At 36.1% G+C, this 12,878-nt stretch overlaps 1 protein-coding gene across 4 annotated transcripts in view; it reads left to right on the top strand.

The window, feature by feature from the left end:
• Ahcyl2 (adenosylhomocysteinase like 2) overlaps positions 1–12,878 on the top strand; it is a 174,793-nt gene that overhangs the window by 29,776 nt on the left and 132,139 nt on the right. For 2 of the 4 annotated variants that reach the window (XM_074063471.1, XM_074063460.1), the window contains exon 1: positions 7,023–7,143. The exons of the other annotated variants lie outside the window; for them this stretch is intronic. The gene's annotated coding sequence lies outside the window, so the exon portion shown is untranslated. Of the gene's footprint in view, positions 1–7,022; positions 7,144–12,878 lie in introns of those variants that run through there. 4 annotated transcript variants of the gene reach the window in all.

Below are 12,878 nucleotides of genomic sequence, written 5' to 3'. Positions count from 1 at the left end.
TGAGGGGTCTCTGGAAAATCTAAATGGAGATGACTGGTAAGCAAATTGGAAAACTGAAATAGAGGAGCTTAGAGGATGTAAAGTATTATTAAAATGATTGATTTGTAGGGCTTGGTATAGAGCTCAGTGGTAGAGCCTTACCTAGTATGTACAGCGTCCTGGGCTCAATCCCCAGCACTGGAGGGAGGGATGAAGATGATTCATGGAATATAAGGGTAAGAAATTATGGATAAGAAGGAAAAGAAAAAAAGGAGATAGCCAAGGCCAAGAGATTGAAAGCAAAAGGGTCTGTGACCTAAATTCAGTGAGATCACAGTGTAGGTAGTTAAACAAGCAAGCTAAAAGGAGAAGTCAGAGAGCAGGATATCCAAATTTGCCATTTTGGAGATGGAACAATTTCTATGAAGATCTGGAGTGTGACCTTGGAAGTGCTTAGTTGAGGTAGAATGGTAGAGAACATCATTGAAGATGAGATCAAGGGACCCAAGGCTAAGGTCTTCATGGGTTATCCATAATTCAGCATGGATTGTTGAAATCTCCAGTATGACAGAGACTCCTACTCAATATGTATCCAGTTTCTTCTTGTATGAACGCCTTGGACAGAACACACTAAAAAAAACTATACTTAGCACTAAATTCAACTGCATTTAACAGTAATCCCCAGTAACTGATTTATATGTATATGTGGGTTTCTCCTAAAATATGCAGTTATTCATAGAAAATCATCTTTCACATGTTTTATAGGACTTACAGTATTTTTATGTTCTAGTTTGAGTAAGTTATATACGTGGTTAGTTCTAATTGTAACACTCAGCATGTATTGTGTGTTTTATTTATAAAAGCAATGTAGAGTAAACATGATAAGACTGGTATGGTGGCTTCATAAAGATGAGAGACCCAGATGCCTGTCATTTGGCTCCATCATTCTTAGTGTGTTGTTTCCATCATTAGGGACACTTTCACGGTTCAAGAAGGCTGCTGGAACTCAAGGGAGTATTCCCTCCATTATATGCAGCAGGAAGGAGGAAGGGCAAAAGGCAAAACAGTGCTTTCTCAGAAGCCCCACCAACAGTTTCTACTTTATTATCTAATAAACTCAGATTGATGGTGGAATTTAAGATGACTGGAATGTGAGAGAAATTTGATAGATGGTAGTAACTAAGAAGTGAAGAGATTGACGTAGGTGAATGGCTGAACCTTAAAAGAGCTGCTGCTTTTTTTCTTTTTTATGAGAGTAAAGTTCATCAGAGAGTATGACAAGCAAAAGGTTCTTAGGGAGTATATGGGGAAGTATGCCAGGCACTTTTAAGGACTAGCAAGGACCAAGGAGACAAGTATGGCTGGAGTAGAGTAAGTGAGGCGGAGATAAGGCTAGCAGGTAGCATGGAATTAGATATCCTATATGGTCTTAATAGGTCATGTTAAGGATTTTAGGCATTGGCTTTTGCTGTAAATGAGATAGGAAACTGCTGAAAGATTTTGAGCAGAGAGTCACATGATCTGACTTCGGTTTTAACATGATCATTCTGGCTGCAGGGTTGAGAATAGGCTGAAGGAGGCAAGGAGACCACGTAGGAGCTTCTTGCAATACCTAGATAAGGATGATGGTACTTTGGACCAAATGATATCTGTGAAGATGGGAGAAGTGATTGGATTCTTTGTATATCTTGAGAGTAGAGCAAACAGGATATGTAAATATATTCTATGAGTGTTCGAAAGAAACAGAGCAATTTTATTTGCTCAGTCTTTGGCCGGAAAAACTGGAAGGATGAAAGCAAAAGTGAAAAGTTGCTCACAAAATTGTGTTGTTACAGTAACCTGCTGTAGGTATAGTCAGTATCTTTCTGATGATGGAATTGATGGAATGTGGTAACATATTCCTTTGCTTGTGCTGGGGGTGTAAGCTGTGTGTGATAGAGCAGGATGAGTTTTTAGTCTTACATGATTGGGTGCATAATAATACTATTTCTACTTATTTCACAGTCCCTATATTATGTGAGTAGAAAACATTGTTCCAAGTGTGAATTTTAGCAATCATGAGCTGATTTTTAAAGCCCTATGCTATCTTGAGGTTGTTGTTTTTAATTAACAAGATCCTGAAGAAGCTCAACTTGAAAAACATTGTAACCTAACCTGGTTTGGATTGATCTCCATATGAAAAAGCTCTAACTTTGAAGGAGCGTCTGGGGTCTGGGTAAGGCTTGTTTGTTTAGGACAACACTAATGCTCAGTTTGAACAATAAAAGATCTGAAGACTGATTTTCTCTTCTTGTAGAACGTTCTAGCTTCTCAAAAATAGACATCTTTACTTTTAAAAAGTAGCTTTAATGAGATATTTCATGCTATAAAGTCTATTTATTTATTGTGGGACTGGAATTTGAACTCGGCTTCATGCTTGCAAAGCGGGCACTCTACCTCCAGTGTATTTTGGAGATAGGGTCTTGCAAACTGTTTGCCTGGGCTGGCCTTGAACCATATCCTTCCAAGTTGCTAGGATTATAGGTGTGAACCACCAAGTTCATTTATTTAAACCATACAATTCAGTGAGTAGTTGTGTGTTTTCAGAGTGTGTAACTGTCATCATAAGCTAATTTTTAGAACATTTCCATCGTCCTAACAAGAAACTCTGTAGTAGTCATTCTCTAGGCAACCCCTAATCTGTTTTTCTTTCTCCCTATAGTTGCCTATTCTGGACATTTTATATACATGAAGTCACAACAATATGTGTAAAATTCATTTTAAAGTTTACAGTGTCTGTTTAGCTTGCCTGATAAATTTGCTTAATTCTTAATTCATACTTGTATCTTCCTGTAATTTAATACATATACATAGTATATGCCAAATAAACAATTTGTAGAATTATGTTTTTTTTTTTTTTCTTTTGTAGTACTGGGGCTTAAATTCAGGGCCTGCACCTTGAGCCACTCCACCAGCCCCCTTTTTTCTTTTCTTTTCTTTTTTTTTTTTTTTGAAGGTTTTTTGAGTTAGGGTCTCATGAACTATTTGCCTGGGCTGACTTCGAACCGATCCTCCTGATCTCTGCCTCCTAAGTAGCTAGGATTACAGGCATGACCCACTAGCACCTCACCTATGTGGGTGTTTTAGGGACATTAAAAGGTATTTTTTGTTGATATTGTTCCAGTGTCTGAATTTTATTTGCCTTTCTTATTTCCAGATTTGTTTTCCCAAATGTTTGCTTTTGTTTTGTTTTTTGAGACAGGGTCTCACTATGTATGTAGTTTAGGCTGGCCTTGAATTTGCTGTGTTGTAGCAGAGGCTGGCCTGGAGCTTGTCATCCTTTTGCCTCTGCCTTCCCAAATGCTGGGATTATAGGCATGTATCACCATGCCTGCCTGAAATATTTTTTAGCTGAGTAGTGTTTATACTTAAATTGTTGATGGAAAGTTGTTATTGTAAGCCCTCTTTATTCCTACAAAGAATAAAGTCAAAAGTTTACTGAAAAGAAAATTAAGCACATTAGGAGATTATCAGATATATCATAATACTTCAGTTCTCCTTTAGACTTTACCTCACTGTATAATCTCTACCATCCTAATTAAGGGACTCTGCCTTCCTAGTAGTATCAGTTGTGTTTATATCTGCCATGGTATGTATACTGCTTCCAGTAGTCACAGACAACACAGATAGCAGACAGAATGGTAAATTAGTATACATCTCTTTAGTCAGAATCTCCTTAGTGTATATAACATTGGGTCTGTGGGCGCCCTGTTTTGTCCATGATAAAAGGCAGAAAAATGTTCATTGTCTTTTTGGCTTTTCTCTTCCTGTGCCTTCCCCACTTGTTATATACTTTACATTTGATATAAAGGAGATAAATATCCAAGATTCCTAGGTAAATGTTAGATACATGTATAATGAACTTAAAAAAATTTATTCTTGAGGTAAGGTCTTGCTGTGTAGCCCAGGCTGGCCTCGAACTCACTCTGTAGTCTAGGCTGGCCTCTTAACTCACATCCTCCTCCCTCTGCCTCCCAGTGCTATAAACATTGTTTTAAATATCAAAGGTGAACTTGTGAAAAGGGTAAGGAAAATCCTCAGGGACAAAAGATGGAGAGGGAATTGAAAACTAAACCCATAAGCTAAAGCTCTGGGTTTCAAAGAGACTTCAGTTTCAACAGTCACCTGGGAGTAGGAGGCTTTCCTACCCTCCTACATAAGGCTGGGTTCCTCAGAAGTACCACGTTACTGAAAAGATGGTCTAGGAAAACGTCTGCCTAGTGGCATAGCAATGTCAAGGAAGTTTGTCTACTCTGTGTGCGTACTGGGTAGGAAAGTTTGAGAATTTGTTAACCTGGGCTTGTCTTCTTGTGAGTTTGGTTTGGAATGTCCCTCTTTTCCTTCTTTGGGTCCAGGAAACCCAAAGCCAAGGAATTAACATATAGACTTGAATTAGTGATATTCCTGTGGTATCAAGCTGAAGCACATGCTAAACTTCTCTATTACGGAATAGCTTCAACCTAGGTGACACAAGTTGTGTACAACTGTAACCATGGTAGGTGTTCTGAGTTTTTGTTGTTTTGTTTTCTCAATAGACCTTTGAAAAATAGTCATTGAAATTTAACACTCAATGGACAACATTAATAGTAGAATGCATAAATTGTAGTATAGTCACACAATGGAATACTGTTATGGGAGGTGAATAAATTGTTGCTATGCACAAGATCGTGATTGAGTAAAGATAATGCTGAAGGAAGGAAGCCAGACACAAATGATAATACTATGGGCAGGGGAGGGGTGACGGAGAATGAGGGAGGGGTTAATCTAAGATGTATTGTAGGTACATAATGTCACAGTATGTCCCCCTGTACAACTATTACATGATTATAAGACAAACTTAAAAGCTAAAAACCCTAACATAGGTTGCTAGAAGTCATGGTAGTAATCCTTGAGGAAGAGGGAAGAGCTAGTGATTAGGAGGTTGATTAGAAAGGCTTTTAGGGTGTTGGTAACATTGCATTCTTGGCCCTGGTGATAGTTACATGTTTGCTTCATTTTGTGATAATTCATTGAACTTGTGATACTTGCTCAATCTAATAAAAAGCAGGAAAGGAAAATGTGATAAATGTCATAGAAAAGGTAAGATCAATAGTACAAGAAAATATGGTAGAAATAAATCCAAATGTATCAGTAATCACTGAATGTAAATGAACTATACTTACCAGTTAAAAGGCAGATTATCAGGCTGGAGCCATGCCTCAAAGTGACAGAGTGCCCTAAGTTCAAACCCCTTACTGAAAAAAAAAACCTCAAAAAACAAAAAATCCAGATTATCTGTTATAGCATGTTTCCAAGATGGATGACATTAATTTCTTTCTTACATGTGCACCATCCCCCCATCCCATTGAGAGGCGAAGTTTATTCCTCCATTCATCTTGAATCTGGGCTGGCTTTAGTGACTTGATCAATAGGATGTGGCAGGAATGACATTCAGGGACTTTGTAGGCTAATTCACGAGAAGTTTTGCAGCTTCTATCTAGGCCTGTTTGAACAATCACTTTTGAAATGCTCTTCCATGTAACACTCAGTGCGGGAGCCTAGCTCCCATGCTAGGTATACAGCCTTAGCCAGATTGAGAAGCTCAGCCGAATTCATAGCCAACAGCTAGCATCAAGTGCCAGCCAAGTGAGTGAGTGAGTGAAGGAATAGTCTTGGACATTCCAGTTGCAACCGAGAAAAACCCAGACACGTAGCCCCAGTATACCCTTCTTCAACCATTGGAGCCACTCTGCTTGAGGCCCCAGATGTCATGGAGTAGACAAAGGTGTCTTTGCCATATCCTCTCTGAATTCCTGATCCTTAGAATTGTGAGCATAATAAAATGGTTGTACTTTTATGCTATTAAGCTTTGGAGTAGTTTGTCGTAATAGATAACTGAAACAGAACTTGTATTTGGAGATGAGTGCTGCCATAATCTAAATTCTGTTGGTTTTGGGATTTGGTGAAGATAAAGGGACCTTGAGAAAACTGTTAGTGAAGGCTTGAAACATAGTGAGAATGATGTTACTAGAGGCTGAGAAAAGAGGGAACCTTTATTTATATAGTGGTAAATTTACTGAAACCATCATGTGTGATAACCAGGAAGATAGAAAACAGAATGAATTCATTCCAAGGAGATTTCTAGGCAAAATGTTGAAAAGTGCTACCTAGCTTTTGCTAGCTGCCTATGATAAGCTACAAACAGATAAAGGGTAAAAAATTAACTATTAAGAGGAAATACTTCTATTCCAGGATTGATTGTTTTAGAAAATAAAACTTCAGGGCTGGAATGTGTGGCTCAAGTGATACAGTGCTACATAGCCCTGAGTTCAAACTCCAGTACTACCAGAAAAAAAGAAAATTTTTAATCATCCCTGATTGCTTCAAGTAGCCAATGACTTACAGCAAAAATAAAATTCAAGGTGACTGAATTTTAACATGACTTCAGGTAAAGATCTGAAGGGAGCAACTGTAAATCCCTTTGCTAAGACTTCAGAAAGATTGAAGGCAAGACTTCATAGAACCTTTCCATTAGATAAAAGAATGTCTAAAAATCTTTAGGGAATACCTTAGTTTCATTCTTAGGCAAGAGGTCTAGGAATTTTAAGGTTATTTTCTCACACAGGGCTTGAGATAGTGGGTATAGTTTTTGTATACTGGAGCTCTGTCCACAATAAGATTCGTTGGAAAGCCACAAGGCTTTTAAGAAATTGCACATTTATCATGTTATCTAAAAAGGAAGGATAACTGAGTTCAAATCCAAGAGGTATAGAGAACTACCCTCAGGGAGTCAAACTTGGTTATAGTGAGAAACTGGTGACATGTGTCTGATTAAATTTCAGAATTGAATAGGCAGTAACTGCTATGTATCTCCTGTTCATTCCCACTTTTTCTCACATTTTGAATGGGAGTGTCTGTTACAGTTATTCTGAGTCAACCTCAGTATTGTGTGCTTGTGTATTGGGTGTGTGGGAGCAGATAATTTGTCTCTTTAATTCAGATCAAGAGGAACTATACTCCAGTAGCTGTACCTGAGGAACTGCATCTGAGGAACGCCAACTACACCTGGACCTGATTTAGATATCAAGATTCTGGACATCAAGCTGATGCCATAATGAGATGAGAATTTTGAAGTCTTAGGAGAGGGTGAGTGTATTTTGCATGTGGGAGGGAGTTGTTGGGACCAGAGGGTGGTCTATGGTAGCTTGATTCCAAAGTGGCTACCATTAGTTTCTTCCCTTCTTTCCATTCAGAGGTGGAGTCTTTTTCTCTCCTTTTGAATCTGGAGTGGCTTTAGTGACTTGCTTAACTAATAGAATGATTTTTATGGGACTTCTGAGGGTAGGTCATAGCCTTTGACTCTTGGAATTTTCTCCCTTGGAATACTTACTCTCAGAACCCAGCCACCATGTTGTGAGAAGCCCAAGTCAGATGGAGAGGATACATGTAGACACTTGTTGATAACCCTAGCAAACAGCCAGCATCAACTCACTGTCAGCCACATGAATGAATGAAGGAGTCACATTAGACACTATGGCCTAGCAGATACCATCTGTACAAGTACAAAGGTCTCAGACCTGTGGTCCCTGTTAAGATATTCCAGCCATCTTCATTCAAGTGACCCCACCTGAAATTCCATACTTTGTGAATCAGAGCAAGCTGTCTCTGCTGTGTCCTGCCAGAATTTCTGGCCCACAGAATCATGAGAATAAAAGAATGATTGTTGTTTAACACCACTAAGTTTTGGGGTAGTTTTTTTTTTAAGGAAGGTATTACTTATTTTAGCTCACTGTAGTTCTTTTATGTAATAGTAAATAACTGGGACATTGTCAGACTGAATAGAAAAGAATCCAGTTCTGTGATGTTGGTAAGAGACATATCTAAAATGTAAGGAATCAGAGATTGGAAATAAAGGTATTGAAAAATGTATTCTGAAAACAGCTTGTAGAGCGAACTAATAGTAGAAAAAATTAATTTGAAGGCAAAAATCATTACTAGAGTTAAGTATTATCAGAAAAAAATTCTAAAAGAAATAGATAAGAAGCTATAATTCCAAATTAATATGCATGCAATGGTATGGCCTCAAAATATATAGATAGAATTCAAAATACATAGGTTAGCTGGGTATGGTGTCACATGTCTGTAGTCCCAACTACCTGGAAACAAGGCAGGAGGATTGCTTGAGCCTAGGAGTTTGAAGCTAGCTTGGAAGACGTAGTAATACCCCATCTCAAAAAAGAGAAAATGATATCTATAATATGGGAATAGATTAATAAGTTTATAGAGTGGGAAATTTTAATTTATCTTTCTCAGCAATTGATGGCCAATGTTTGACAAAAAAATTTGAGCAGTATATCAAAGACTTGAACAACCAACAAGCTTCATTTGGTGGGCATGTACAGAGCCTGGCACCTAATAGATGAAGATAGACTTTCTTTTTAGGTACTTTTTAAAAAGTATTGAACACGTGCTGAATTTGTAGTAAGATTCAGGAAAATCAATGACTGGGTTTATGCAGACTATGTTTTCTTAGTCAGCTAATATTAAAGTTGAATAATAGAATAAAATGACTATGTATTTGGAAATTTAAAATCACACATCTAAGTAACTCACAGGTCAAAGAAGAAATAATAGAAATTAGAAGTAAAGCTGAATGATAATATAAATAAAATATATCAAAACTATGGGTTATAACTAAAGCGGTGGTTAGAGGGAAGTTTACAGCCTTACATTCTTATATTAGAAATAAAAGAGGCTCATTAATTTTTAGTGTAAGTATTTGACTAAAAAGTTATGAAGAGGAATGAAGAAGACCAAGAAAAGTATAAGGAAGAAATAATGAAAATAAGAACAGAGCTGGGCATGGTGGTGCATACTTATAATTCCAGCACTTAATAGACTGAGGCAGGAGGATTGTGAGTTTTTTTGTTTTGTTTTTGAGGTAGGAGCTCACTATATAGACCAGCCTGGTGTCCAATTCATAATTCTTTTATGTACCTCTCTAGTGCTGGGATTATAGATGTGTACCACCATGCCTAGCTAGCAGTGTGGGAAGGGAGGGAGGAAGGAAGTGAGGAAGGAGGTGAGAGAAGAAAGAAGGAAGGAAGGAAGGAAGAAAGAAAGAAAGAAGAGAATGTAACATAACTAAAGATGTAATAGGATCCAAAAGAAAAAAAGAGTGAAGGCACAGATACTACTACTAGGATTAAACAAGAGGATATATCTCTAGATACATCATAGACTGTGAAACAACACGCATAGTATTCTCAAGTGTGTGCAACTAAATTGGAAAACTTATATAACAAGAATAACTGTGAAAATATAAATAACTTTCCAAATTGACTCAAGAAGGAATAAAATCTGAAGACCTATAATTCATTAAATATATTGCATTAGTAAGCAGGAATGTTCCCAAGAAAAAAGAGGCACAGTGGAATTTTAAAAAGTTTTATAAAGGTATGATTGTCGTAGTAAAACCTGCATGTATTTAAAGTGTACAATTTAGAATTTTCTTATACTTTAGGAAAGTTTAACATGTATACAGCTGTGAAACTGTCATTACAATTAAGATAAAGAACATGTTCATTACCTCAAGTCTCTTCTGCCCCTTTCTATTACCCAGCCTCATCCCTGGGCAGTCACTGGTCTACTTCATGTTATAGTAAGTGACATTTTCCAGATTTTTATATTATTGGAATAATGCAGTATATACTCTTTAGGGGGGAGGTGCATGGCAGTTCTGACTTCTTTCACATAGTATCACTATTTTGAAATTCATCCATGTCAAGTGATCAAAAGTTCATTCCTTTTCATTACTTTTTAGTAATGTCGCTAGACCACACTTTCTTTATTCATTCACATGTTGACAGACATTTGGGTTATTTCTAGTATGGGGCTGTTATAAATAATGCTGTTATGAACAGTTGTATAGGAGTATTTGTAGACATATGTTTTCATTCCTTTTTATTAAATTCTAGGGGTGTAGTGGTTGGATCACATAAATGTGTGTTTAACTTTTAAGAAATTGCCAGTTTTCCAAAGTGGTTTTACATTCCCATTGAGTAAGGAATCAAGCTAGGTAAAGGTTTTCCCACTGGGCCAGACCCCCAGTCCTATTCAAATCTTTTGACCATTTTAGTTTGTTTATTGTTTGCAGTGCTGGGGGCGGAACCCAGGGCCTCACTGATGCTAGGCAGCGCCCTATCACCCAGCTACACCCTATCCCTAATCATTTTCAATTGGTTTTGTTTTCTAATTATTTAGTTTTGAGAGTTCTTTATATATTCTGAATATAAGTACTTTATCAGTACATGATTAGCAAATGTTCCCTCTCAGCCTGTGGCTTATTTTTTTACTGTCTTTACAATGCCTTTTAAAAAACAAAAGCTTTTCATTTCGATCAAGTCCAACTTATCAGTTTGCTCTTTTATGACTCTATTTTTGGTGTCATGTCTAAGAAATTTTTGTCCAATCCAAGGTTAAAAGGTTTTCTCGTAAATTTTGTGGAAGATATATATTTTTTACATTTTTATTTTGTTTTACATTTGTGCTGGTGGTCTATTTCAGTTAATTTTTCTATATAGTACTAAGTTTGTGACTTAGTACTTCAAGTCTTTTTTTTTTTTTTTTTCCCATATGGATATCTAATTGTTGCAGAGCTGCCTTTGCATTTCCGTTGAAAATCAGTTTCCTACATGTGTGGACTAATTTCTCTACTTTCTATTCTGCTCCATTGATCTCTTTGTCTAACTAGATACCACTACCACACTATTTGATAACTGTAGCTTTTATGTCTTAAAAACTGGTAGTATTAGTCTTTTAGCTTTGGTTTTCCTTTTTCAGAGTTGTTTTGGTGCGCTGAGTTTTTCATAGTTCGATGTGAAATGCGAATCAGTTTGTCAGTTACTATGAAAAAGATGGTAGAATTTTTAAACTGGAATTGTGTTGACTCATGTTTGGGAAGAATTGGTAGTTTAATAATGAATCTTTTGAACATGAATGACCTATCTTTTTATTTATCCATTTATTTTTATTCATTTATCCATATCTTTTAATTTATCCATTTATTATGGACATCTTTAATTTTTCTCAGGTGTGTTTGATAGTTTTTAATGTGCAAGTTTTGCCATTTTTTGTTTACTTATTGCAGAGTATTTAATATTTTTGATATTATTATAGCTAGTATTTAAAAATTTCACTGTGGTTGCTCTTTGCTAATATACGGAAATACGAATTGATTTTTGTAAAATGATCTTGAATTCTTTAACCTTGCAACATTTTTATATTAGTAGCATTTTTAGATTTTGTCAGATTTTCAGCTGAGACAGTCAAGTCATCTGTAAGTAAAGACAGTTTTACTTCTCTTTTTCAAGTCTAAATGCCTTTTAAGTCTTTTTCTTTTTGTATTGTCTAGAGCATCCCACACAGTGTTGAATAGAAGTGGTAAGAGTAGATACGCCCTGTTTCTACTTAGGGAAAAGTACTCAGTCTTTTACCATTAAATAGGATGTTAATTATTGTTGCTGTTATTTGTTTTGTTTTCTCAATTTCCTTTATCAAGCTTTCTTATAATCCTAGATTTCTGCTGTTTTTAATTAGGAATGGATGATTGTTTTTGTTAGTGCTTTTTCTGCATCTATTGAAATGCTCTTTGTGGTTTTTTTTATTTTTAGTTTGTTAGCAAGATAAATTACATTAATTCCTTTTCTATTGTTAAACCAACCTTGCATTTTTAGGATAAATTACACTTGATTGTGAAGTATTATTATTTTTTATATGTCACTAGACTTGATTTGCTAACATTTTTAAAGGATTTTTTTTACTTGTTTATGACAGCTAGGTATTGATGGCCAATGTTCTAGTTATGTCTTCGTGAGGTATTGATATTAGGATAATGTTGGCATAAAATGGATTACGGAAATACCCCTCTTTTTCATTGTTCCAAAAGAGTTTGTATAAATTTCCATTCTAATCTTTATTATTTTCTTTTTTATGCTTATTTTGGGTTTTATTAGCTTTTCTTTTTCTAGATTCTTAAGGTAAAGCTGAAATCTTTTATTTGAGACCTTTTTGTTTTGTTTTTTAAGGACAGGGTTTTTGCTATGTATTTAATTTATTTATTTTTCCTGTGGTACTGGGGATTGAATCTAGTGGGCCTCTGGCTTGCTGAGCAAATGCTCTATGATTTGAGCTACACCTCCCCTAGCCCTTTTGTCTTTGTTTTCGAGATAGGGTTTCACTAGCTTTGACTGGGCTGGCCTTGAACTCTTGATCCTCCTGCCTCCCAAGTAGCTGGGATTATTGGCTACTACTAATGGGATTACCATACCCAGCTGAGGTTATAATTTCCTTCTTAAGTGCTGGTTAGTGACATTTCTTAGATTTTTATAGGTTGTATTTTCATAATTTATTTCAAAGCACTTCTTTGGTCTGTGAGTTATATATGTGTGTATTCTTTACTTTCCTAGTCTTCGGAGGTTTATAAGTATTTTTCTTTTATTGATTCCTGAATTAGGACTGGGCATGTATGTCAGTGGTAGAATACTTGCTTAGCATGTCCAAGGACCTAAATTCCATCCCTTAGGCACCACAAAAATGAAAACTAAACTGATTCCTAATGTAATTCCATTATGGCTAAAGAACTTACTCTGTATGACTTGAGTTCTTCTAAATTTATTAGCTTTGATTGATGGTGCAGAATATGACTTGTCTTGATAAATTTTTGGGTATTCATTTGAAAAGAATATATATTTTCCTGTTATTGGTGTAGTTTTTCTTGTGTTTTTTGTTCTTGGATCTGTGGGTTTATTGTTTTTATCAAATTTGGGAAAATCTGACTTGTTATTTCTTCAGATTTTTTTTGTTTCTCCTATCTGCTCTTT

Source organism: Castor canadensis, chromosome 2, assembly GCF_047511655.1.
Source record: "Castor canadensis chromosome 2, mCasCan1.hap1v2, whole genome shotgun sequence".
NCBI classification, from domain to species: domain Eukaryota; kingdom Metazoa; phylum Chordata; class Mammalia; order Rodentia; family Castoridae; genus Castor; species Castor canadensis.
The sequence above is the reverse complement of the archived record's forward strand: the minus strand, read 5'-3'. Positions and strand labels throughout refer to the sequence as shown.